This window comes from Convolutriloba macropyga, chromosome 7 (assembly GCF_964194025.1).
Source record: "Convolutriloba macropyga chromosome 7, txConMacr16.3, whole genome shotgun sequence".
Taxonomy (NCBI): domain Eukaryota; kingdom Metazoa; phylum Xenacoelomorpha; order Acoela; family Convolutidae; genus Convolutriloba; species Convolutriloba macropyga.
The window spans coordinates 59,277,768-59,305,051 of NC_134474.1; the positions used below are offsets into that span (position 1 = coordinate 59,277,768).

Below are 27,284 nucleotides of genomic sequence, written 5' to 3' on the forward strand. Positions count from 1 at the left end.
TTCATATAGTGAATTTAACGTTCGTATTAATGAGTATATTTATCTCCACCCAATCCGCCCCCACCCCCCCCCCCCCCGCGCCCCAATTCCCCCTCACAGTCACCCTCCCACGCTCAAAATTGATGAAGAAGGTGAATCCAATGTTTAATAACGCATTCTTTGAATGCAATCAAATGCAACGGTTTTTAGGAATAGCGGATAGTTCTGTTTGAGACATCGGCTAATTGGAAGTATGTATGAGTGCCATTTCGAGGTTGAAAGAACGGGAAAGCGCCGTTGGATTTCAGCCGCAACAGGAACCTCAAGCACAGCCTCCTCTATCCCTCTCCTCTCTCTCTCTCTCTCTCTCCTGCCCAGACCAACCAACTCAAGTCCCCCCTCCCCACACCCACCCGCAACCATATAGCAACAGCCCCTCCCCCTGCACACACACACACACACACACACACACACACACACACACACACACACACACACACACACACACACACACACACATACATATATATATATATATATATATATATATATATATATATATATACACCTTCTCACACACATAGACACACTCACACTCTCATGCACACCTTAGCTTAAGATTACACGATCAAGAAGTCAAGCTGAGCAGAACAAATAATTCTTAGACGTTGATTATTGTAAGCTGTTTTTAGGAGCATTATGCTTAATACCCATTCCTGTGTGATAACACAACACAGGAGTTGAGACCACGTTAATACGCTAATCGGACGGCCGGCAAACCCCAAAATTAAAAGCCCATAAATTGACGAAAAGTAAAGTGACTGTCCAAGCAAAATTAGTTTTGATTTCAGCTGGTCTTGACAGGTTTGAACCGTTTTCCCACAATCAAATCAAATTTTAGTCTTTCCTCTTATAAACTCTGAGTAAATCATTGATCTGTGGTTATTACGTTCCTTGGTTATTATACTTGGGCTTAGAACGGGAGAGGATTGTATGGGCTAAAATATGGACCTGAATAAATTGAGAGTACGTGATCAACAGGAAGCTAATATTAAAACCAGTAATGAGGATTTAAAGTTAATTGGACAGGATGTTGAGAAAAGTCAAGAGCACCAGCAGTTGAATATGTATAGGAAGTGTAAGGATGGAGAGGGACGAGGGGAGGGGGGTTATTGTAGGTAGACTTAGGGGTTCAGGGGTTGCGGGTTAGATAGAGGGTTTTCGGGGTTGCTTGCCAGATTAACGCCAATATAATTTCCAGTTTAAACTCGAATCATAATCTGACATTAACTTTTAAAAACAAATCGAGGAAAGATTCGCTGATTTAAGGAAAATAAGGAAATTTGCCTGGAATTAAAACTGCACCGATTGCTGTTAATTCTCTCTGATTATTTTTCTACCTTACTAGGAATTTATATACGTCGTATGACGTCTAGAAGCACTATTATCAGAAGCAAGCAGACATCAATTTGAACCGAAGGGCCATCTAGCAGATATTTGCATCTTCTTAGTCAAGCAGAATAAATTTTGCTCTCGGAATAATTCGTTCTGAACGTTATTTTCGAGCAACATTTTGAAACAGACGGTATCTATCACAGACGGTCGCGAATATGTACCCCCTTAACAATGTTTAGTTACAGGAATGGGGGGGGGGGGTTGATAGTCTCATTCTCAACAAATTAGGGGTCTATAACTGAGTTTTTGAAACGAAATGGCGTAATGAAGGTCTGGCTTGCTAGTTCTTCGGCCAGAATTCCTAAATCCACAGCAACAATATCAGGTTATAGCAGAATGCGGCAGAATACGATGTTAACAACAGTTGTGAAGCATTAAACCCATATTCCACCACTAGTTTTCCCTACCCCTACCCTCGCTTTTCCCACCTTTTATAGCTTTTCCCATCTTCAGCGCAACAATTGCCGTCCCCTAATGTTTTGTTACCACCACCACCACTATAACATGTGCCTCCATGTTTTAAAATACACATACTCAGGTATATACATACACACATATAATACACTGTTGTACTTGGAGTATATCTGCTTCAGAATTCACACAATGTAGCTCAGATGTAGGATACTTTAACATACACACACATAAAAACATATAACAAAGAGCAGCACATAAATTAACCTCAAGATAGTGCAAAAAATAGGTAGTCAACCCCCCCCCCCCCCCCCCCCCCCTCATTTAACAACAACTCAATCGCCCATTTTTCGTTGTCCTGTACTCTGAATGCTTTATTCTATCATCGAATAGTTTTCAATTTTTATTTTAACCTTTCTCAATCTTTCTGCTCTGCATAAAAACTCTATAAATTTAAATTCAGTCCTCTTTATTTAGTTGAACAACTGGCTCCTTGTCATCACAGCCATACAGTCAGTCATTATCCCCCTTCCCCCCTCCTCGCCTTTTCTCTCCTTCCACCCTCTCCTCGCCCCTCCCTCTTCCAACCCCATCCTCACCCCCATATCCTACTCACCTCCCCCTTCTGGCCTCCCCTTTCTCGCCCTCACCCCTACAAAAATATCGGAAAGAAACACGGTGCAGAGGGTAAACAAATGCGAGATGATTACTTGTTTACAAATTAGGGCGCAATCACGATTGATGATATGATTAGGACAGACTGTAATAAAAAGCAAGGGATTAAAATTGATACAACTCGGTGGTATTTGCTAAGCGTATCAAATGATAATTATAAGCGAATAAATCTCCGCCTTAAAATGAAATATTTATCAGTTACTTTCTTTTCCGTTCCTTCAGAAATCGAGCTACTGTAGCTTGTGTTTTTTTGTGTTATTTCAACACACATAAAATTTTATCCCAGAAAAAGTGTTCAGGAGTAATGCGAAGTAGTTTGGCGTCGTTCAGTTCCGCCATTAATTTAAGGAAAATAAGCAAAAATGACAAACGTATAAAAAGTGTATTGAAATTGTTAAAAATGTAAACAAAGAGGCGCTAAGATGTCTTTTCATGGTGAGATAAAAGCCCAATTATGGTACAAATATAAGAATATCAAAGTATTTATTCGAGTTTCCATTATTCTTTGAACCACACTTTTGAAAAGGCCCAAAATGATAACAGGAAATTTTCGATACCAGTACAAATACAGGTACAATCAGGTACAATTATCTTATATAAAATAGGACTCCGAAATTATTCTCATTATTTAAAAAACGACGGGCAAGAAAAAAACTACAATTTAATTTTATGAATTTGTCAATTATTTTCTTTTGACGGTCTGCAAAAGGGAACAATTACATCTATCGTGATCATTGTGAAGTTTTTTTTTCTTAGCATTATAAAAAGCAGTGACGCCACAACAAAATGCAGAGAGCAAACCATTTTATGAGCATGCAGCCATAACAAAGATGTGTAATAAACACCCAGTTTTCTTTCTCGATCAATAGTCTTACAGTACCCAATGTTTATAAAATACCAAACGCATTTTGCGCAAAAAATATGGTCATTGTGTAGTAATCAGTTGTAACAGTGTGGATCGGTTATGGGCATCCGGGCATAAAGTTCAAGCCCAGCACATGTAAAAGAATTTTAAACTAAAAAAATGGAGAAATAAAGAAATGAAGAATTAAGAAATTGTTGTAACAATTGAGAAAACATCTATTTTTGTTTTCTCTTTTATCGAATTTTTGTCCCCATCAAATTAACAAGTCAAGGGACCGATCGATGAAGAATCTTGTTTTTCATGTCTGCACGAAGAATCAAAATTCGGGTAGCGAGGAGTATTCGTGTGCTGAAATTTTGCCACCAGCCAGCATGATTCTGGATCATGCAAGTTTGGTTCTGCGCTTTGGTGTAAACAGACTGATTGAATTTATATTAACAATAAAGTTTTATCAATGACCATATCGATAATATCAGTTGCAGCTGTTGTTTGTAGGTTTTTATCAAGAGATTATTAGCAAAGTCATAGACAGCAGTCAATCTGGAAAAATATTACGTATGATGTGTGCAATTACTAGAAATTTTTTTTTCAAACAAAGAACGATCAATAGGACGTTTTCACACCTGCATTAACAATGATAATTTTAAAAAATTAATTCTGGCCACGTTCCGCCTTCTCAATTTTGACAGAACTTGCAAATGATGACTCAGTTCCTTTAGCGACATTTATTGAACGTTTGCAGCCCAACTAGAATTGAAAAAAAAAATGTTTTTGGAAAATAAATTTGTAGCTTGTAAAAATTTAGTTAAAATTAATCGTTATTAAATAATCATTAAGTTCGATTAATCAATGGAACAGTTTTAATCCACAATATAGTACACATAATTAATTTTATATGCAATTTGTTTTGTTTTGAAAGGACAAAAAAGTATAGAAAAAGTAACGATTCTATCAGCAACCAGATTCGCTACGCATTGCCCCACTTTGCAAAAAGCAGTGTTGGGCATCAAATGATGAAAATACATTAGAGTACAAATTTACTATTTTACGTCGTAATTTTTCCAATATTTTTTTAAAAAAAGCGGATGCATATGCAAGGCCTCAGTTTCTACTTGTCACAATTTCAATTATTTTACTCAACGTTGCGAAGAAACGAAAATATCATTTTGTAGCTCTCGGGATGTAGTTTTGATTTATAAAGTTTTTATTGGTTTTTTAAAAAATCTGAAAAAGTGGAATTTTTGAAATTTCAAAGTAAAAATACAGTGAGGAAATTGTATAATAATCAGTTTTATTGAGGCGGATTAGTTAGAGCCATTCGCATAGAAAGTTTCAGCCCAGCATATGTAAAAATTTTTTAGAACAAAAATATTGAGAAACGAAAAAACCTATTATTATACAATTTTTTCAACAATTCAAAAAAGTTTTTTTTCTATTCTTTAGATTTTTTGTTCCTATCAAAGTAACAATCAAAGTTATAGGGACCAGATGATGAAAATACTTGCTTTTTATGTCTACATGAAGAACAAAAATCAGACAGCGAGTTTTGTTTGTTAAGATTTCGCCAATATCTTGTATGATTCTGGTTCAAGCAACATTGGCTCTGCGCATTGGCGCAGTTCTGTTTTCTTTTAAAAACAAACTCAACAAAACAGTTGTTCTTTCTAAAAAAACAATTAACATTTAGTAAAGTTTTTTAACATTAATTATTTCTTAGTGACAACATCGAAAAACTTGGTTGCATCGGTTGCTGGTAGGTTTTGTTCATTTTTAGGAAAGATCATGACAACAATCATTTAATGCGTTGTGGCAGTGCAAGCGCTAGAAGAACAATGTTTCAAATAAAGGCAATATAATAGTACTTTTTGCATATGCATTAACAAGGATATTTGAAGAAATAACATTGTTGAAGTTAAGTTTTCTCATTTCTGCCAGCTCTCAAAAGATGTCTCCAATTTCCTGGCCACATGTAGTTGGCATTTGTATTAATGTTAAATTGGATTAAAATGTAACTGAAAAATTAATTTATATCATTTATCTTCCTAGATTAATAAACGAAATAGTTGCATTCTACAAGATGCTCCAGCGCATACAAAATTAGTTCATTCGAAATTCATTGTGTTTTAAAAGGCCATGAACAGGCGGAATTGGTTAAGTTTGTTACAGTTTCAAGCTTGAAAAATGACAGCTTTATCATTTGACTAAAAAATTTTTTATTCATACAAAAATTTAAAAGGACATTTTATCGTTGTTTTTTTTTCTCCCGGTTAAGAGCTACCACAGGAAACGTTGTTGTGGTGTACTAAAAAAAAGATTTTCAACAAGCGAATGGAGTCAAACAATTTAAAGCTCTAATTCTAACAAAAGTATTTTTTTATGAATTTAGAACTAAAAGCAGAATGTTTTCTTATCTAAAATTGCAAACAGTTTTTGAGAGAAATTTTTCCATTTCATAGAAAATAATCCTTTTAGTACTTTCAAAATCGTGAAGACGTAGATAAACGGTTTCTTGAAATGAACAGCAATTCAACAATTTAAATTATTGAAAGGTAAAGATGGAAGTATTTTTTTTGCATTTTAAGTTTGATCAGAAAAAATACTTCGAACTACTTCAAATCCTGTGGTATAAAGCACTAAAGAAAAATTCAAAATATCAAGAGTTTAAGCCTCACCAGGTTCAGAAACTAAATTCACAGTTTGATAATGTGAAAAAATTTTTTAGGAGAATTTCAAAAAAAATCATTTGAATTCTCTAGGTTATGAAATTGCTCTTTGCACCAGCATGTTTTTGTTCGTGCGCTTTTCTGTCAACTGAACAACGATAAAGCTCATTGAGCGAGAAACTCGGCTATAAAAATGAAACTCCGCGGAAGTAAAAAAAATGTTCTCTTTTATTTGCAATTCATGTGATTAATATTTTCTTCTTCTTTAAAAAATATTCCGAAGACTGGATGAGCCAAATGTTAGATTTTACTTAAAACAATTTTCCGAAACACTAGTAAAGAACTGCCTTCTATGAAGGGTCCCTTTACATGTTAGACACAAACAGAAGCCGAGTGGAAAAACTGACAGGAATCTTAAAAAAAGTTTGAAGAAAATTCACCTACTAATTGCTACAAATAGTGGCCTCAAATTGTTCAAAGAAAAAATTGTGTTAATTACATCTAGCTGGTAACCCATCAACCTTATTTGCAGAAACTTCTTGTCACATTGCTTCTCTAATCAAAGAGTTTCATTTTGAAATTTAGTGCTAAAATTAGCATTACCGATACAATTGAATCAAAAAGCCTGCGCTTCGTTTTATAAATCAACAACGAAGACCGAAATGAGCAGTTACAAAAATTGAAGAAAGACGAATTGCCGAAAAGAAATTTCCTAGAAGTTTTTTTTGGGGTCGGGGTTCTATACGTTCTGTGCGTGTGTAGGTAATATGTGTTGTTTGTATTTGTATGTTTGGTCGGTGTCTGTGTTTCCGTTTTTTCTCTGTAAAAAAGTTCTGCATATGATTTATTTCAAACAGTACCAGCAATGTTTATCAAGTGGCCGCAACATGCTTTGAAAACCTATCTACCCTTTCGCAACATAGAGTTTATTGAGGTATATTTGAACATTCTTTGCTACGCTAAGAATCGCACGAGCCGTTTTATTTTAACGCATGGAATGATTGAGATCTAGAGGAACAGAATAACGACAGCTAGGTTACAGAACCAGGGCAGCGATAAAATTCTTTTCTTCCAAAAATTTTGATTCTCTTGACTGTTGATAGCAATTGTGTTTTTCACTAGACCCAGCTTTTTTGAATGGAGATGTATTTTGTGACATTTCAATCAAAAACAGTTATGCAGCAATGGAAGTTTTCTTATTCGCTGTTTCAAAAAATTGTAAAAAATTGATATGCAGATTTTGTAATCAGTGAGGAACTAAAACTAGTAAATTTGTTAGTATTTTTTATTGAATCGTTCGCAATTTTTTTTCATCAATTGATTTCTAACAAAGAATGCGAAAACAAACAGCAGGAGGATACTTCACAAAATAATAATAAACAAAAATATTTTTTCAGCTGTTTATTTCTTCAGTTTCATGTTATCATGAAAAATATCGACCAAATTACTTTTTGTATTTGTTTTCTGAGAACTTACTATTTATTTTGACTGAACGATTTTTGTTAACTTTTTGACGGCAAAAGTTGATCTTTTAAATTTCGTGAACAGAATTGGGAACCCGTACGGTATTGAACTTTGATACCCTAACAGGGGCGCAATTAATTCCATCTAACCAATGTTTTCTGGTAAAATAAAACAGCCCCTAAGTACCCTCGCGCAGTAAATATAAATTTCTGGGGCGGATTCAGACAGAAAAGATCCGTTCTAAGAGCAAAAAATAGAAATTAAGTTATTTCTAATTATATCTCGAGGGTATATGTCACGTAAGGCGAGTATGGCTAAGAGGCTTCGATCGGGCAGAAGTAGGAAATAAAGTAAAAAAGGAACAAAATTAACGACTGTAGCCCAAATTTTATTCAGGCTGAACTACTTTGAAGTTGCGGGCTATAAAAGTAATGAAATGAAAGGAATTAGAGAGAAATATGCAACTGATGCTCTTCGCATCATTCAAAATTCATTCATTCGTTCTTTCACACAGAGGCTGTTAGAAGTTAATTTGATTGTAAGGTAGAGAGAATTCTGCTAGGGTTATTGAAAGTGATGCTTAGATCAATTGTAAATTTCAGGGTTTTATGACATTTTACGAAAGGGCATTTTATGAGGAGTAACGGTTCTGAAAATAGATTAAAAAAATGCGCATGCCGAAAACAGTTTTTTAATGGAACTTTAAGTGAACTAAAATAATTGTTTGTTGAAGATTATCGGAAGCACCAATCTCTATGCAGTAATGGGTATATCTGAATTATATTTTTGTTGTTTCTATATTATTATGAGCAATTGTTCAAGGAACTGAAAGAAAATTGAAATAACATGCTGTTCGAAGTAATAACTGAAGGTTGAATTGAAAGCGTTGAGCTAAACTCATTTATTATTTTTTAATACAAGTAATGGTATTCTAATTAATGACTTTTCTGTGTTCTTTAAAGAGGAATCTCCAAGAAGTTCAGAATATAGAAAGTTTCAACGTAACCGGTGAAGTTGGTTCAGTTCAAACAACAAATTTGTACGCTTACAATAAGAACTGCATATTTTTCGAGCTAAAATTGTCAAATTGATGATACTGAAATCACAACATGATAAATTGCGAATTTTTCTATTTGAAAAAACGCATGAGAATTTTTCTCAAGTTACTAGCATGTTTATACGTTAATGTTAATATGAAAACTAACCTAATTTGTTTTGATAGGGCTCTCGCTGCCAGAATGATGGCACTCAGTCCTCTGAAAAGCTTAAATAAAAACTTTAAAAATTGAAATATCTTACAATTGATCAAAAAACTGTACTTGACATCAACCACGCGTTAAAATAAACTGTTCAGTTTTCAGTAAACTAAAAGATTGCGAACAAAATCATAGGCTAGCTAAATATGTCACTTTTCAACAACCAGAACTTTTTTGAGTGTAGAGGCTACGCTTAACGCTAAACAAATGAACTCAATGTCATTTCAAGCAGTGAAGTAAGAATAGAAAGAGTAGCAAATGTTAATGCTACATTCTATCCCAGCCATATTGATTTGTTCTGCTTTGTCATCATTTATATTTAGTAACTATTAATAGTACCTAATAATCCTACATGAAGTGAAACTCAAACTCGAACGATCTCAACACCCAGCAAAACAAGGTTACGAATTAACTCTATTGCATCAGTTTCTTTGCGATTGGTTTGCGATTCAAGCTGTTATTGATACAGATTATTCGGCAAAATTGCAAACCACATGACAACAACAAATTTACACTGAAAAAATTACCTTATGGAAAACTGTTCACTTTCATTCGGCATTATTTTCCTTGAGAGGTGAATTATTTGTTATATTTCCTACTGGTTAAATTGAATGCCAATAAAGTTCCACTGATTGCGTTTTTGAGCAATTGAGTGTATTGAAAAGCACAAAATGGGAGAACAGTTATTATTCTAACTTTGGTTTTCGGGAAAATGTCACCGAAAATATTAACACATCGGAGATAGAAATTATTTGAACTAACCACTATCTAGGACAATAATCTACAGTTGGACGCAGGGGCTTTGGCAATTTCAAATTATAGGTTGAGTTATTAACAAAACTGAAACAAAAATTGATTGTTTGTTAAGTTTATTTAAGTTTTTTAAACAGCAAAGCAGAAGCAGAACGAAACGCTATTGAGTTTTTTTTGGAGCAGCAAGTACTTCAACGGTAATATTCAGTGTAGAGGGTAATGCAGGTCACAAAAATTACCTGCAAAAACAAATGATTCTGACAAATTTGAAATCGTTGAAATCAACTGGGTGGTGTAAAGTTTTCCTTGTTTTTGACAGGAGAGCACTCATTACATTTGGTCCTCCAACCCGTACAGCCGAAGACCAACTGCTGTCTATTCTGTTGAAGAGAGTGCCAAAAGCACCCACAAAGAAATCAAACGAATCAACAGCAAAAGGCCAATGAGGCCAACAGAGGAGTGCAGTTCAATAAAAAAGTTGAAGTGCGAACCCTGTTTGACTGGATTAGGCAATGAACAAACAAACAGCATCTAAAAAGTCAAGCACAATCAGCAGAGAACAATATCAATCAAACGTTTATAAACACGACAAGAAATTTCAAGCTTTAGCGGAAGAAGTTAACACTATACCAACGCTTGGCCAAAAGTTAACTGAAGATTCAGACCATCCCAACAAACTTAAGGTCCTCTACCAACAAGCTGTTCACATTCTAGTGGAAAAAATACCCCAGTAACTGTAACGTTGAATAAAGCTTGTAACCTATGCAACAAATTTTGTTCAAGAACAACTGAAAGAAGCAAGGGAGTGCAAAGAAAGTTTGTCTATCATTGCTTTGCATATATAAGTAAAGGCACCAAAAAAACAATGAAAGCTGAGTAAGTTAACGCAGCTGAAGCAAAGAACGACAGCAAGAGCTAAAACAGTACAATACAGTTGCTCAAACAGTAAAAAAGGGAGCAACAGCAAGCGGTCAAGATACAGAGAACGTTTCGGAAACATCTTCAGCAAATCAAAAGCGCGAAGAACGGATGAAGAAACTCGATATCAAATTCCAAACCAAGTTGCGACAAGAAGAGGAACGGTTCAAATGGAGAAGGCTTGAGCTGGAAATGCAAATGAGAGAACTGGAAACCAAACATCAACTCGTGGAGGAAGAGCTAAGGCTAGAGCGCAAGAACAGCATTAGAGAATCATGATGTTCGTTCGCAATCAACTAGTGCTCGAGAGACGCCAACTTTCAATCGGACCCCAAAGAAGAGGGTTTTCTCAAACTGGGCCAGTAGAATTGACAATCTTCGAAGCAACTCCTGAAGTAAGCAGGCATAGTATCTTCTCGCGAAATTGCACTTCACGTGACTTTTGATCGAGTATTGAAGACTGAGACGTTTCCACCAATGCCCGTCTACGATACAACAGTGGATACTCAAGTAGTAGTAACCTAATAAAGCTGAAGTTGAACAACCTCGGCGGTAATCAATTGATCGGACTGGTTTAGTATGTTCAAGGATACGTTGGATCAAAGACCATTATCAGACTAAGAGAAGATGAGCCATCTGAACACTCTACTCCAAAACCAATTCAGCAATATCTGGAATTTTCTAATCTGGATATTTCTATGGCGCTGTATGGAGCTTTCTAGAGAAGAAGTCGGGAAGGCCTCATGTGATCGTCGATGCACAGGTAGAGGGTCTTCGCAAGGCTAGTCAGTGAAACCTCTCAGCTGAACAGGACGAAATGGTTTCCCGGTTTTTGTTTCAAGTTTCGTGAATGTGCTCAAAGAGTACCAGCAGATTGGTTATCTGTAATCAAGTTTGGCACTGTATATGGCATTAGATACACTAACTCAAGTTCTCAAAAAAGTTGTGGTTCTATGTTGATGATAAAGATGACGACGGGCCTGATCTGATCATGTTTGAAAAATTTGCCACCTAGAACGGCATTTGTGCAAGAGGTGTTTTCGGCTTTCAAGGGAAAACGAAAGGAAGAAAATCGAAGAAGCGCAGATAGAGACAAACTCTTCACAAAAACACACAAAAACACGAACTTGATTGCTGGTTCGATCGTGAAAGAAACGAAGCAAATGCAAAGTGACCACTGTCTGCTAGCTGATGGAACTCATAAAATTTGGAATTGTCCACTATTCAGAAAATGAGCGTTAAACTTTGGTTTGCAACAGTGAGGACGCAACGCTTATGTCACGAATGTCTAGGCAAAGGAGATGCCATCAAAAACATTAATGTCAATGCGTGCGGTATCAATGAATGCATCAAGAAGCACAACCAATTGCTACACTAAGAAAGCCAATTGGACAAGGGTGTCCAATTTGCAAGCGTGTCAATATCATTGGTAACCGCAAGTTACGACCATAACAAGCTGAAACAAATCTTTAATCGCTTTAGTGTTCCAACAAACAAAAGCTTCAACGCTACAAGATGAACTACAAGATAGGAACACAAAATTCTATCGGAGTTGGGATGGGCTGTCAGTGTACCCATGACGGGCAAAAGACATTAAAATGTTTATTATTTTGCCTTCACAGAAGATATGAAATTGGCTGAGGATTTTCAAACCAGGTGTGACAATCAAAGACTATAAGTCCAAAATCAAGGTCATCAGTCAATCAAAGAAAGAGTTGCAGACAAAAAACTTTTTAGAGAAAACGGCAAGACGACTTACAGGCGAGCGAGGTGGAAACACTGTGGAGTGAACAATAGCCAAATCTAAAAAACATCCAGAAGCTGATAAACTGCTAGCAACAATCAATAGATATAGATGTAGAAAGGAATTCGTAACGATATTAGACGAGTCCGAAGCGGAAGGCACCTTGGGAAAAGAATGGCATTTGCCACAAAATCCAGTATTAAACCCGAATAAGCCTGGCAAAGTAAGACGTCTTTGCAATGCTGCATCAAAGTAAAAAGATGTGTGCTTTTTTTACTTTGATGCAAGCTACTAGCAGCTACTTTGATGCAAGCTACTAACGACAAGCTACTAGCAGGAATTGGTGTGCAACAGACGTTAATTAGAAGTATATTCAGATTTCGCGAAAGACCAACAGCCCTGACAACTGATATGGAATCGATGTTTCTACAAGAACAAGTTCCCGAACAGAATGAAACTTGGTTGAGGTTTCTAAGGAGTCCACGAACTAACAAACCCTTTCAAATACACGATTATCAGCATCATGTTTTTGGAGCTAAGAGTTTTCCGAAATGTGCAGACTTACTCTCAAGCGAGTGTGATGCGACAACAAAGAGGAGTATCCAATCCCACCAAAAGCAATCCCAGAAGGCTTGATGTCAACCAGCAACACGAACTGTGTTCAGTGCAGAGGTTTTTCAGTGCTTGGACTATAATGGACTGTTACTGGTGACAATCTGCATTTGTGCAGGGGTACGAACAAGGAATTGGAAGCACCTATATTTCAGAGGAGGAGTATGTTACTGGTTTTTTCAGTATTCGACCCGATTGGCTTGTTTGATCGTTCAGTGTTTGCTTGAGCCCACTTCTGAAAGGCATCTGGACTAGGAATGGAGAACATTGGGACAACGAGGTAGAAATGAGTTAAGAAGCTGAATTTCTGAGATGGAGTGAATAACTTTTCAATTGTAGCTGAAACAAGAATTGATAGAAGATAATTCAATAAAGGGAGGGATTGAACATAACTTCATGTGATCGCTGACGCATCCGAAGACACGATGTGTGCAGTGTCCAATCTAAATTCACAGCCGAAAGAATACTCAGCTGAGTTAGCGTTTGTCATTTGAAAAAACAGAGTTTCCCCAATGATACATCTCTCAGTACCACAATTGAAATCGCAGGCGGCAGTCATGGCAGTAAGATTGAAAGAAAATATTGCCAAAGAACATGAAAACAGTTAAATAATTGCAGTTTTTCGTCAGATTCAGAATGGCAATGGATACATGGATCCCATCGCAAGCAACAAAATTTTGTGGTTGATGGAATTGCTGAGATACTGGATACAACTGACGTGTCACAGTTGAAAGATGTGAGCAGTGTCAACAACTCATCGGGAATTGGCACCAAAGCAATCAAAATTGAGGAACTCATGAGAAGTGAAGGGCTCAATGGGCCGACTTGGTTGATGGGACCAAAAGGCAAGTGAACAGAGCAAGTGAACTTAATTGTTGCTTCAGATGTAGGATTATACTCTCATCAGTCTTCATAAAACAAACTGAAGATGAGATAGCTGTTATTCAATGCGAATGATTCAGTAAAATTAACAGACTAGTAAAGACAATGCCATACGTACAGCTATCATTGAATAAATACAAAACAGCAACAGTTTTGGCCAGCGGCGACGAAAAAGAAAGGGCGAACGTGATCATTTTCAAGTTACTACAGCCAGAAAAGACGAGATGAGGAAGTATTTGTTCGTGTCAAAGGCAGAATAGGTAAAAGTCATTTCGACTTAAATGCAAAGCATCCAATATTGCTACATTGAAAACATCACGCGGTTGATTTATTCTTGCAAAGAGAGCACAAGGGTGATCAACATGAGGGCTCTGAGCATGTAAGAAACAACTTTTACTAGAAAATAAGGATCCTAGGCAAACAAAATGACAGAATTTCAAGTAGGACTAAGTGTATTACCGGCAGAAAAGGTGAGGCACAATAGATAACACCACTAAGGGTCTATATGCCCAAAGAGCGGTTAGGTGCTTCAACAGCCCTTACAAATGTTGTTGTAGATTACTTGGACTTTTCCACTGTTAAAATTGGTCAAAGAAACAAAAAGCGATGTTGTTGTCTGTTCAAATGTCTAAGTATGAGAGCGGTGCACATGGAAGTGGTACTCAAGATGGACACAGATAGTTGTCTCAATATATCTATGAGATTTTTTGTGCACGAAGAGTCAAACCAAGTACAATCATCAGCAAGAACTGGACAAACTTTGTTGGAGCTGAAAGAGAAGGTGCAGAGTACTATGGGGCTTGGAACAAAAAAGGGATTGAAGAACATCTAATTCAACGAGGAATCAGTTAATATTGCAAACCCTTTGCAGCACCTCAATTTAGAGGAGCATCGTAACAGTTTCTCAAAAGTTGCATGAAAGCAATGTATACAACGTTGGAGAACAGATCAGTCAAGGAGGACGTTCTTTAGACAACAATGTTTTTTTGCTGAGCAAACATTGAACACAAGACCGTTGACTGCAGCCAGTTAAGACGTTAATGACCGGGAAGCACTGACTCAAAATCACTTTTTGATGGGCAATGAGAACTTTTGCTTATCTTATCTACCAGGTGTAGAGAAGTTTATGGATTATCGAAAGTTCTTTAAAAAAACTCAAGCGTATACAAATCTCATCTGCGATAGATTTTGAAAACTGTATTTGCCAATATTAAATATCCTTCAAAAGGGCAATCCACAGCAAACGAGACTCCCAAAAAGCGATCTCAATAGGTGAATCGAAGACAGCGATGAGTGAGGCTATTAAAATATGGGTATGTTTACGGAGACCGTCGATGGGACCGACAGTGTGATGGGTCTCGAATGAAGGACGAAGTTTAAACGAGATCAGCAGTGAAGCTCGCCCCCTGTGCTACCAAAAGGAGATGTTTTCGTGATGAATAATAGGGCCGGCGATGTTGAGGCTACGCTTCACGCTAAACAAATGATTTCAAGATCGAATCAAACAAAATTTATTGCTTCGTATTATCGCAGCCATATTGATTTGTTCTCTTTTGTCATCATTTAGATTTAGTAGTTTTAATTATTACGTGATCATCCTACATGAAGGGAAACTCAAACTCGATCTATCACAATGCTCAGCAAAACAATATTACGAATTAACTCTATTGCATCAGATTCCTTGCAATTGCTTTGCTAGTCAACCTGTTATTGCTGCACATTTTTTGACAAAGTTTCTGTATGATTAACAAACTTGCCATGACATCACATTTACACTGAAAAGATGATGTTTTGCAAAACAGATCTTATTTTCTCAACTTTTTAAATCTAAAAACAATCCGAGATGCAATCTTGACATGTTAACCCCCGTGACTAGCAGCATGAAAAGAGTTTGAAAAATTACCAATAATCAGTTGAAACTTGTTAATTTTGTCTTGCTAAAATGATATACAGTGCGTACTGAAGCCCAACTCTTTGAGTGATAATTTATTTATTATCGTTTCTTGTTTCTGTATATCATCTTTGTGATTTTACAGTTTTAACTTAAAAAAAATAAAAAAAATAAAAAAAAGTTAAAAGAAAATAAAAAAACGATTTAATTTGATTTTCTCAATCTTTCCTTCTGAGGAACAAAGTTTCTACGTGAGAGAAATTATGCGCAAAGCAGGAAATTATTTTCTTTTATGGCTTTAAAGAAGCCTAGCATAGTTTTACTGATTGTGTTATTGAGCAATTGAGTGTATTGAAAAGCACAAATTGCTAAAAAAAAGTTATTTTTGTTATCTTTGATTAACGGAAAAAATTCTCCGGAAAACATTAACACATCAGAGATAACAATTACTTGTTGCCCTAAGCGTTAGCTAAGACATTTATCTAAACTTGGCCGCAGGGATTTGGAAATTTCGAACTATAAGTTGAATTGTTAACAAAACTCAAAAAAATTTTGATTTTTTTTCAATTTCAATGACTTTGTCATTCTGAGCGAAACAAGTTTGCCAAACAGCAAAACTGAACGAGTAATTATTTGATTTTATTAAGCAACAAGTACTGCAACGGTAGTCTACATTATGGCGGATAATGCAGTTGACAAAATTTAATTGCAAAAATGTAATATTTGGACAGATTTGAAACCGCTGAAAGGAATTGGGTGGTGTAAAGTTTTCCTTATCTTTGATATTAGAACAACCGTGACAGTGAGTGTTTTTTGATTTGAGAAGAATCAAAATCTCTATGGCAGCACAGCATTGGAATGAAAAGTGTTCAATGTGTGAGCTCATTGCAGCTATACACATTCTTTTGGAAATTTAAAAAAAAAGCAAAAAACAGCTGGTACGGTCGTTTCATTTTCTTCAACCAGACCAATTTTTTTTTTCCGTTCATGGAATCGAAGATCACCTGAAATGAATAAATTTTGTTCATTGATGTGAATAAGTGTTTTTTTCCAGCAATATCTTCGATATGTGAATAGGAATATTGTTCAGTCAAAAGAACTGCTTCAAAAAGTTGTCTATGAAGCTGGTTTTAAAACAGATGAACTGTTTTGTTTTTTAATTTGCTTGATTTGGTAATGATCTAATAATAAAACAACAGATTGTTTTTTAATTTGTTTTTTAATTTGCTTGATTTTGGTTTTTTAATTGTTTTTTAATTTGCTTGATTTTGGTATTGATCTAATAATAAAACAACAGATTGTCAGAACTCTACAAATTTCTTTTGATTGTTGTTTTAATTTCGTTTGAATTTCTGGAACGCATAATTTTTCTACGTACAGGGCCGGTTTTTAAAATCATTTGCATTTTCGTTTTTCTCTAATTCAAACAATGTCTTATGACACTGCTAAAGTCAACTCAATACACTGGCTTGTATCACAAACTGCTAGGTAGTTCTCAATCAGTTTTATCAGATTCTTTTCATCAGTGTTACGTAACAATGAACCTGAACATATTAAAGATGATTATGCTCACATGACACAAAAGCAAAAAAACTCTAATTGAATTATTGACAAAACTAAAAGGAGGTTAACAGTCATCCGGAAACACATTTTTTGGTTTAAGTCACAATATTCGAGGGTTAAAGTCATCATGACAATGATTCGAGAGACAGCAATAGTACAGAAACACAATGTGAATTTGATATTCACGTGGAAGTTTTCGTATAAATTTGCGGTGCAAAAGACAGTTTAGGAAGTTTAGACGGATATTGCATCGCAAATTCCTATTTCAATTGCTGAGAAAGTTATTGTTTTTCACTCAAGTTGAGTGGCTAAAACAGATGAAAGGTGACAAATTAAAGTAGTCAGCTGAAATTTGGTAGATTAGAGATTGAACTGAAACTAAAAGTTCAACTAAAAGTTAAAATAATTTTAATAAATTGATTAGGTAAATTTGATGAAACCAAACTTTTTAAAAAATTGAACAGACACGTTTCACTGCATTTTGAAGTTCAAGACAACAAACAAATCACTCAACTGTCTAGTTGGAAAAAGCAGATCCCTCAAACATAATTTAAAAACGAATATGAATGACTTTGAAAATATAAGTCAGATTAATATGGAGGTGGCGTATTTAAAGGAAATTTCCTCACCTTAGCAGTTTTGAAATGATACGTACTCAAGTAATATAAAATCAGAGGACTAACAATTATGCTCCTGTTAACTTTTTTTTTACAAAACGTAGTAACTAAATTAGTTATAATGAGGTCATCACTTGATTAAATTTTATGGCAGATCGACGCTCTTTTTACTCTTTTGTTCTCCATCGAGTATGGGAATTTCGGTTGGAAGATTGGGATGGTATTGCAAAACCATCTCTCATTTGATTTTCGCTTCAAAACGTCGGGGTTGTTTTTATTGCCTCGAGTGATCGAGTAGTTCTTCCTTCTACGCCTACAGCGTCTTGCGATAGACGAAGTAACAGAATCGCAGGACCCGTCACTTGATGTTTCTGCGGTGCGTTTGGTAAATTTGCTCTCAGACTGTAATTGCGGCGCAGATGAAGAACATTGAGTTGGAGATGTACTTTGGAGCAAATTTGATATCTCCATGCAGCTTTAGGAGGCACCGGTACTTCAACACGGTCTTTTGTTATGTCACTATAATTTCAATTGCGGTTGGGTACGCACATTTTCAGACCCCCAGCAACGTTGCGACTGGTGGAAATGAATGATTCTCCCGACATAACACTTGCGTCGTCGTCATATTTTTTTGTTGTTTCATCATCTTTTCTCCTTGTAATTTCCAATTCATGTGCTTTTTTATTGCGCAATTCTGTGTATTTTCTCCAAGATTTTTGCTTGTCTTTTTCGAGAGTTAAGTTAGCTCAGTATTCTCTTTTCCTTTGTGATGGTTTCAGCGTTATCAGAATCTCCTACTCTGACCTCTCTTCTGTCCGGTTCTTTATTCACACTGGTTCCCCCAATGTACTGCCAGAAGCCAAGACTTCGTATAAGCCGACAAAAGTTCTCCTCTGTCGCTTTTTTCATTGAGTTTCCTCGCTATTTTCACCTGGATGCTGCCTTCTAATCGTGGTTCAGCTCGCGGTGCATGTACTGACCACAGAGATCTGGGCTCACGGCCCTGGATTCTCCGTTGTCGTCCTGTTGCGCAGTTAGTCGTGACACATTGCTCTACATTGCTACGTGCGTCTGTGTCCGCCCATTGCTCATCAGTGATATAGTTTTGTCCTGGGTTGTGTCGCCGCCTAAATATTGAGTTCTGATCTTTTGTTAATTTGAGTTGTTCCTCCTATCCGTCTTTGTTGCATTGTTGGACATTGGTGTATTCAATAGTCTTCCAAATTGTACTGCAAAATGTGTGACGTTTGTCTTTTTTCCTGCATATTTTTAATTCACATACAACTGCATAAATTGCATAATAAATTTTTGTATGTTGGGGTTTTGTGCATGTCTTTCAGATAAGCCAGTTGCTGTGCTCATTTGCAGGTGCATATATAAGCGCAATGCTGTTATCTTTACAAATTTTGATTTATTCTTCAGTCACATATTGAGCTTAATCGAGTTGTATAAATTTGGTTCTCCCATTTTTGAAAGTTATGATTTCAAAAATTTTATCACAATGTGTCAAGAGGCACTAATAAATACTTAAGTGGCACGAGATATTGAGTAGCTTTGTATAGATGTCAGCAACGATTGTTCAATTACTTTTTATTCAGTATGAGCTACCAAATGAAATTTGAATTTCTTCTTTTGTTCCACTACTATTAAATATTGGTGATTTTGCGACGAGGAATGACGGATTTTATATTCTTATCGAAGAAAATGCACGCTCTGCTTTGACTGGCCTTAGCCAATTTTTCGCAGGGATATGCGGTCATCAATGATTTAAGCTACACCCAGCATTGCGAAACACCTTGAGTGTGGAGTATACATCCTCCAGCACACCATCTTTGATCGCCTTTGTTATGGCGAATCCTTCGTCTATGCATAAACGATTACTTTTGACGATCAGATCAATCCACAGGGAATGGAAATAAGTACTGGTAACTTCAACTCGTAGCTCGTCGTATCTCAGGACGTATTTTTTGCTTCTTTGATTCTTGCAACTTCTCCCGAGAGAATCAAACAAAGGGCCAAAAATTTTTTCGAGTTTGTATCTGGATTGAAAATTACTCGAGAGTTGGCTGGTGTTAAAATTTTTCCTGACATTTGACGAGCCATAGTGAATATATTGACTGATATACCAAGATTTTAAATCGAATTCGCAACAGGAGATGAGAGCTGATCGTGATGCAATTTTGGAGCACAAAGCAAGGAATAGTTATTTGCGCTGTATTTGTAATCAGATTTTGTGTCATGTTTGTTTTGTGCAGTTAATTGATTATTATCTGATTCGGCTTCAAAAGAAGTGCATAACTTAATTATAGTTTCCCACTGTTCACTTTCTTTTAAGTGGCGCTTTTGCAATGCGATATCGCTTGTATTAAGTGAATGAATGGTATTAACCGATAATTGATTTTGAGGCGCAGAATTATATTCTTTAATTGAGTCTAGATTTTGCGATGCAATCTACTTAATTCAACTTTTGAGTATATCGTTAATAAATTTGGTCGACTTGGGCTCCTATGTAATTAATGAATTAAAAGTTTGATTTTGTGGTGAAATTATCTGCTATTGGTCTTTTATTTTATATATCTAATATATCTAATGCTTGTTGTATAATAATTGTCTGCTGTGCTGTGTCATGTCAACGCTTTCAGTGTTGGATTGGCATATCCTTGAAGTGATTGTCACTACAAACACTTGGACATATAAGGAATCGTTTTTAGTTCTTGCAAACTCAACGGGTTACGAGATACGTAATCTACAAGGCCCATTTTTGCACCTGCTATTTCCTTAAATGAAATAGCGTAGTCTATCTACCCATCGAGATAGTCACCTGTTGTATGATTTATGAGAAATGTGTTCTATAAGGATGGCGAAAAGAGCACGATGGATTCGGATTACACCAAATTGATTTCTATACAGATAGTATTTAAAGTTGTCAATCGACCAAACTATGCCCAGTTTTTCGAATTGGTTGACAAAAAATATCTCTAATCAGTATTGTTGAGTAATTGCGATGCATATGTTATTCCTTTGCAATCATCTTTTGTTTTCTTCTCTAACGCAGCTCCTATTCCCAACCTAAATGCTTCTCATTTAATTACAAACTACGTTGAGCTTGTTGAGGGAGTTTTTGTTGCGCTTGATGCTGTTTTTTTGTGATTTTTTAAAAAAGATTTTGGGGAATTTTTGGTTCAGAAAATTTTGGTTGATTTTTTTTCATTAACTGTTGAAGTGGGCAACAAAATTTTACAAAGGTTCATGTGAACTTATTGATGTATTGAGCTGACCCTCAGACTGATCGAAGTTTTTTCAAACTATTAGGCGGCAGAACAGCCAATAATTCGTCCCTTTCAAATCCACAAGCAAAGGAGAAGTCTTGCGGAGTTTGTTCCTGAGCCATTCCGTTCTATTTTCGATTCTTTAAATTTATATTTAGATTTTTAGGTAGATAAATGTGTAGGTTATCTTTATCCACACGACTTAGTTTTAGACATTGATTAATACATTTCTCTTGTTTTCTTTCGTTCTTGTGCTAACTCTATTTGTTCCGTCTAAAAAATAACCCTATTTTCTAGGCCAACATACTTATAGTCTATAGCTTTTTGCAATTCTGCTGGCATATGGGTTAGATCCTAAAAACTTGTTTTGAAGCGATATGTAACAGTCGTATCTCCACGGATAATATGAAAATCACAGTTTTTTTATGTTTCAAGTTTCATTGGGAGTTGACTGTTTGCATAGTTTATGTCGATTGTTGTAATATGGGCGTTTTGCAAATTGCCCGTTTTGAGTTTTGATTAACAGATTTACCCTAATCAGTTTGTTGTTGGACAACTCAGAGGCCAAGTTCTTTAAAGAAATCTCTTCCCAAATTGTTCTTGTGGTCCTCCTTCACAACAATTAATACAGTTTTTTCCAGTTCACACACTAAACTGAAAATTGGAGTTTGCCGATTACTTTTATCGGTTCGTTAAAGAAATGCGTTCAATTATTTTTTCTTTTATCTGTATCCACTTTGACTTCGCAGTTTCTGTCAACATGGCGTTTCCAAAGTTCTTTTTGATGACTCTGCCGACGCCTGTCGATTTTTTCACAATCGTGATTATTGTTCCCATAATTCATCATTACATTTAGAGGTTCCACTTTTAATGACGTTTCTCTGCTTATTTCCGCCACATAATCATCAGCAGAAGTTGTTTATTTGATTGGATCCATTGATATAGTTAAAAAAATTTCTCTTCTTCATCCTCCTCAACATCATCAACTTGTTTTACAGTAGTTTGACAATCCTGATCTTGTTGTTGCACTTTTGACTTTCGAAGAAGTGTAGAGAAATGACTAGCGGTACCACATTTATTGCAATTTTATCTCTATGTGCGGTTTTTTTTACTTGTGATTGTTGGAACATTTTAACCACAATTTTGAGACTTTTTTGTTTCTGTTTTGTGTGTGTGTGTGCATTGGCCTTGTGGCTGAAGTTATGGCATCGACGGTTAAAATTTGTGCAGCGAAATGACTAGCGGTACCACATTTATTGCAGTTTTATCTCTATGTGCGTTTTTTTTACTTGTGATTGTTGGAACATTTTAACCACAATTTTGAGACTTTTTTGTTTCTGTTTTGTGTGTGTGTGTGCATTGGCCTTGCGGCTGAAGTTATGGCATCGACGGTTAAAATTTGTGCAGCGAAATGACTAGCGGTACCACATTTATTGCAGTTTTATCTCTATGTGCGTTTTTTTTTACTTGTGACTGTTGGAACATTTTAACCACAATTTTGAGACTTTTTTGTTTCTGTTTTGTGTGTGTGTGTGCATTGGCCTTGTGGCTGAAGTTATGGCATCGACGGTTAAAATTTGTGCAGCGAAATGACTAGCGGTACCACATTTATTGCAGTTTTATCTCTATGTGCGTTTTTTTTACTTGTGATTGTTGGAACATTTTAACCACAATTTTGAGACTTTTTTGTTTCTGTTTTGTGTGTGTGTGTGCATTGGCCTTGCGGCTGAAGTTATGGCATCGACGGTTAAAATTTGTGCAGCGATCTCTGTTTTGCAAATTGGCAACCATATTAAAGGCCTGACCTCTTATCCAATTCTGTAGTTCTATGGTGATTCTTGAGCCCCATTTCCATACTGATGGCTTTTTGCAGAGCTCTACTTGGGGTTACCGCTTCTTGGAGTAGTTGTTTTTCGTCTCGAAGATATCTCCTATGATTGAACCCTCTTCATCTCCCTGTCTTCAGTTTTCAGATTGTTCCTTCAATATACCGTAGAAAATTGCTACTGCTTCTCGTTTTTGCTTCATTAGAGTAAAAAGTACGTACTGATCGTAGATTACATTATGATTTCTTATGAAGGATTCTGTTATTGCTTTCCAGAGGTCGCGTCTAAACTAGGTTTCAATTTTGGGATTGGGATGCTTGCTACATTAAATTCTACCACTTTCTGAGCCAATGCTGACATAGAGAATAGATGCTGTCTTTTTGTCACATCTTACCCATGGTTTATCCGCACTTAGGATGGCGTCTTTTTTTTCTGACATCAGTTTTGTGAATTTGTTTTCAACTAGGCATTTCTAGTTTGACTATCTTTCTACGATGATTGTGTATGCCCGTACAGTTGCTCCTCTCCGTCGGTTCCTCAAGGTACGTGACGCTTGCCGGTGATCCGTTTAGTAGTGCTCTCAAGTCTATGTTTTCTTTTGCCATAAGGGCCCGTTTGCATTAGGTTTCTCCCAAAAAGTATCGATTTGAAGACGCGTTTTTCGGGATTCTTTTGTTGATTGCGTCAAACGATGTTTATTTAGAATATGCAGCGCAAAAGACAATTTTTCAAGTACAGATGATAATTGCGTCGCAAATTCCTGTCTAAAATACTGAGCGAGTTGTCTTTTTTTACATTAGTTGGATTTGGCGTAACGAAAGGTTGTTCTCAATTCGAGTGACTAACATAAAGTACAATTGACAAATTATATTAGTCAACTGATATTTGTGAATTTAGTGATTGGAATGAAACTAAGTGTTGAAATAAGGTTGATCACAAATTGATCAAGTAAAATTGAGGGAACTTAATTTGTATACAATATGAACAGAATTTTTTTTCTGCATTTTTCTGTTTAAGGTAATGAACAAATTAATCGCCTGTCTAAGGTGAAATAGCAAACGAACCAAACAAATTTAAACACCAAATGTGGATGACATTGAAAAAGTAATTCAGATTGATATGAAGATGTCTTTGCCATACAACAGTGATTCAAACTGATCTTTTTTTTTGCTTTTTTTTTCTATTTCCTCAAACTATTTGGTGAAATTTTTAAAAATTTAATCTAAAAATTTTCTTATTTGGGACATCAGTTTCGCAAAATATTGCTATGATTATTTAATATAATGTGTTTGCTCTTTTGTTAGCAGATTTAACTCCCGGAACCTGGAAGTGTTTGGACATATAGTTTTATGATTTCCACTGCTCAGTGGATACTTAATTTCTGACGGAGCATTTGCAATCAATTGTAATTAATAATCAGACCCTGTCTTAATGCATGGTGAAAGAAACTCGGTTTTTACTAACCTTAAATTTTTCTTAATTATAAGTGGTTTTCGTAGTTTTTGAATTTACAAAGTCCTAAATCAATTGACACTTCTTTGCGTTTTTTAGGCGAAATATTAATTTTAATCAGCTGTAAGTATAAACCGCACAGATTCTTGTGAAACCTACTTCTAAAAATATTTGTTTTCTTGTTTGCAGGTCGGTCTATTTAAAGCAAATGTTATTCACAATCATTGCCGGAAACAAATACTTTTTTAAGTTTCGTGTTTGGCAAATACGAAGCAGTTTTGTTTGTTTTCAGCTGCAATAAGAATAGTTGATTTCGAAACTGAAGTCTTATATTATGTGATATGTGACAAATTTTTATAATTATAATTGATCTTTTGGAAAAAACTATCGCCGGATACATTATTGAGAACTCCCGTTTTGAAAACAATTCTTTCAATTTCAAGTGAGAAAAAATGCTTAGACATAGAAAAAGAAACGAAACTTGAAAAAGAGTGGGAAAAAATTTGCGTAAGAAATTTAAAGCCTTCAATTGAATTTTGAGAACATAAACATGCAAGCATTTGTCGCTGATCTTCATGGTTGGTGTCAAAAGCCAAAGATTGAAACACGTGTTCTTTTTTGTTGATTCAAGGAGGGAAGCAGCCAGTATGTTTTTCTGTAGGCATAGGGTGAGAGTAATTTGTGCAAACACACTTGATCAAACGTAGATGTTTGTTTTACATGTCGCTGATATCTCGCTGTTTCGAACTCTTTTTTCAACAAATTTCATTCTTTCTGTAATAACCAGGTCGAGGTCCCAGACCGAAGCCCGATATAAACAGACCGAAATGAACGCACGAGAGGGGCATCGTGCGTTCAAAGTCACACGGTCTGGAAACACGAATGCACGCACGACAGTTTGGACATGAACGCACGATAGTCTCGTGAACGCACGAAAGTCTGGACAAGAACGCCCGAAAAAATTATAACTTCATGTGTTTCAATTTCACACGCTTCACAATTTCCGCCTGCCTTTTTTTTAAAAATTAATTTACTAATTGGTTGAACTTTACTGAAGTTAAATTGCATACAAACAGACCTGAATCATTTGTGCATTTTTTAAAATGAAAAGCTTGGCACAAAAATTGCATAATTTTCTACATTTTTAAAATTAATGAGCATTGATAATTCCAATTTGAATATAGACTCATAATCAACAATCTCATCATCCTACCCTGTAGACAGGCAAACCCAACCATGATTTATAAAGCAGGAATTTCATGAGTTTAATCCTTAAAACCTCACAATAAGTTATTAATATTGCCTAGGTAGGAACCGAAAATCACGCAATTCTCTTTTCTCTAAAGCTTTTCTCAATTGGTTCAAAATAGCATAAATTGTCAAAAACTGTCGTCGAGAAAATTAGTTTTTTTTGGTCCCAAACGAATCCAATTTTTGGATAGTACACAAATCTGCCTCGCGTTGTATGATAATATTTCTTGGACTCTTGGTTACGGTTGAAGTCTGAAATCGTCGAAAAATTATATTCCTTCCCCCCTGGTTTGGAGCAGATAAATTTTACACCCTTTAGACGCGTAAGCTATTTTTTGCTATATAACAACAAATAATTTGAATTTGTAGAAAAGATCGTGAGGGGGGGGGGGGGGGGGCAGAACAGATCCAAAGAGAGGTTAATCGGAACTATTGTTCAATTAAATTCGTTGTTAATGTTGAAAAAACTGGAAAGTGGAATTTATGTTTATGAATTGTATGGTTTTGTCTGACACAAAGTGGCACTAATCTGGGAGATTAAAAGAAATTATAAATTTAGTCAAGAGGTCATAATTAAGCCGCCACATAAACACAAATAAGGGCTCAGCGGCGTGGCGTGTGCCAATCATCTTTAAAGTAATCACAGGTGTACCCTCAACACAAAAGACCCAAACACGTCCAGTCCGCCAAGAGCAGACAGAAAAGAACTAAAATAAAGTGTAACAGCAATTTGGAACGCTGGAAGCAATAGATATTATGCTTTAATGCCGTTTTTTTTACAGAGCAACACGGAGGAGTTCCTAAAATTTATTTGGCGGCTTATTTTTACAGTCATATTTTCAAAACTTAGTTCAAAAAAATGTGTATTTCCCTTTACAATAAGATATGATAAGTCCCCAAAGTGCCGCGGTTTTCCCAAATCAGAAAAAAAAAATTGACTTTTTAAATATTAATTAACATAGAAAAAAAAGCGACTCGGTAATGTGCGATCGCACACAAGGTTCCGACTCCGCTCATCCACAATTTTGGCTTGATTGTCTACCAAATGAGGAACATAGAAAAACCCAAAAATTCAAGTATTTTTAAAAAAATTGGTGTATGAACGAAAAGAAAGTCTCCAAAGCAAATAACTGTGGTGAAGTAAAAATGGCGCATTAGATTGTTTAAATGTGCAAATATTAAGAGAGCGAGTCAAGACGAACAGCAAAATCAAACAACAGCAACAACAAAAATTAAGTAAATCAAAAACTTCATGTCCGTTTTAAAAAACAAAACTTAATAACGAAATCAAAATACCGTCAGATCAAAATGATATTAAACAAAATAACCTTTAATTCACCAGAAAAGGTAAGGGAGTAGTCAATAAAAAGCCTTGGTAACATTTAGACAATAAAGAACAAAAACATTAAAGTTGAAAAATTCGCTTTCGAAACCGTAAAGCCATACTAAGGCCATCAAAATGAGTTCAATTGAATTTTTTGCAACCACCGATAACGTATTATGTGACCTCTTATTATTGAAGCAAGGTAACAATTAGAAAAAAATGGAAAACAAAATGCGAAAATAAGTAACACATTAAAATTTTTTCGAAAAAAAATATTCCCAAAGACACTAACGCCATTAATTAAAGAATAGAAAAATTAATTAAGTTCTTATAATCTTCCAAAAGAAGCCCATGAGCATTGCAATTATCGAGAATATGTCTAATGTCTACATAAAGAATGTCAAACGTAATAAA

The 27,284-nt window shown here is 35.7% G+C and overlaps 1 protein-coding gene across 3 annotated transcripts in view; it reads right to left on the bottom strand.

The window, feature by feature from the left end:
- LOC142342412 (uncharacterized) overlaps positions 1-25,874 on the bottom strand; it is a 63,884-nt gene extending 38,010 nt beyond the window's left edge. The window contains exon 1 of one of the 3 annotated variants that reach the window (XM_075393732.1): positions 25,859-25,874. The gene's annotated coding sequence lies outside the window, so the exon portion shown is untranslated. Of the gene's footprint in view, positions 1-215; positions 231-946; positions 1,359-25,858 lie in introns of those variants that run through there. The other 2 variants (XM_075393731.1, XM_075393733.1) reach the window with 2 other exon arrangements.
- Positions 25,875-27,284: the final 1,410 nt, after the last annotated feature.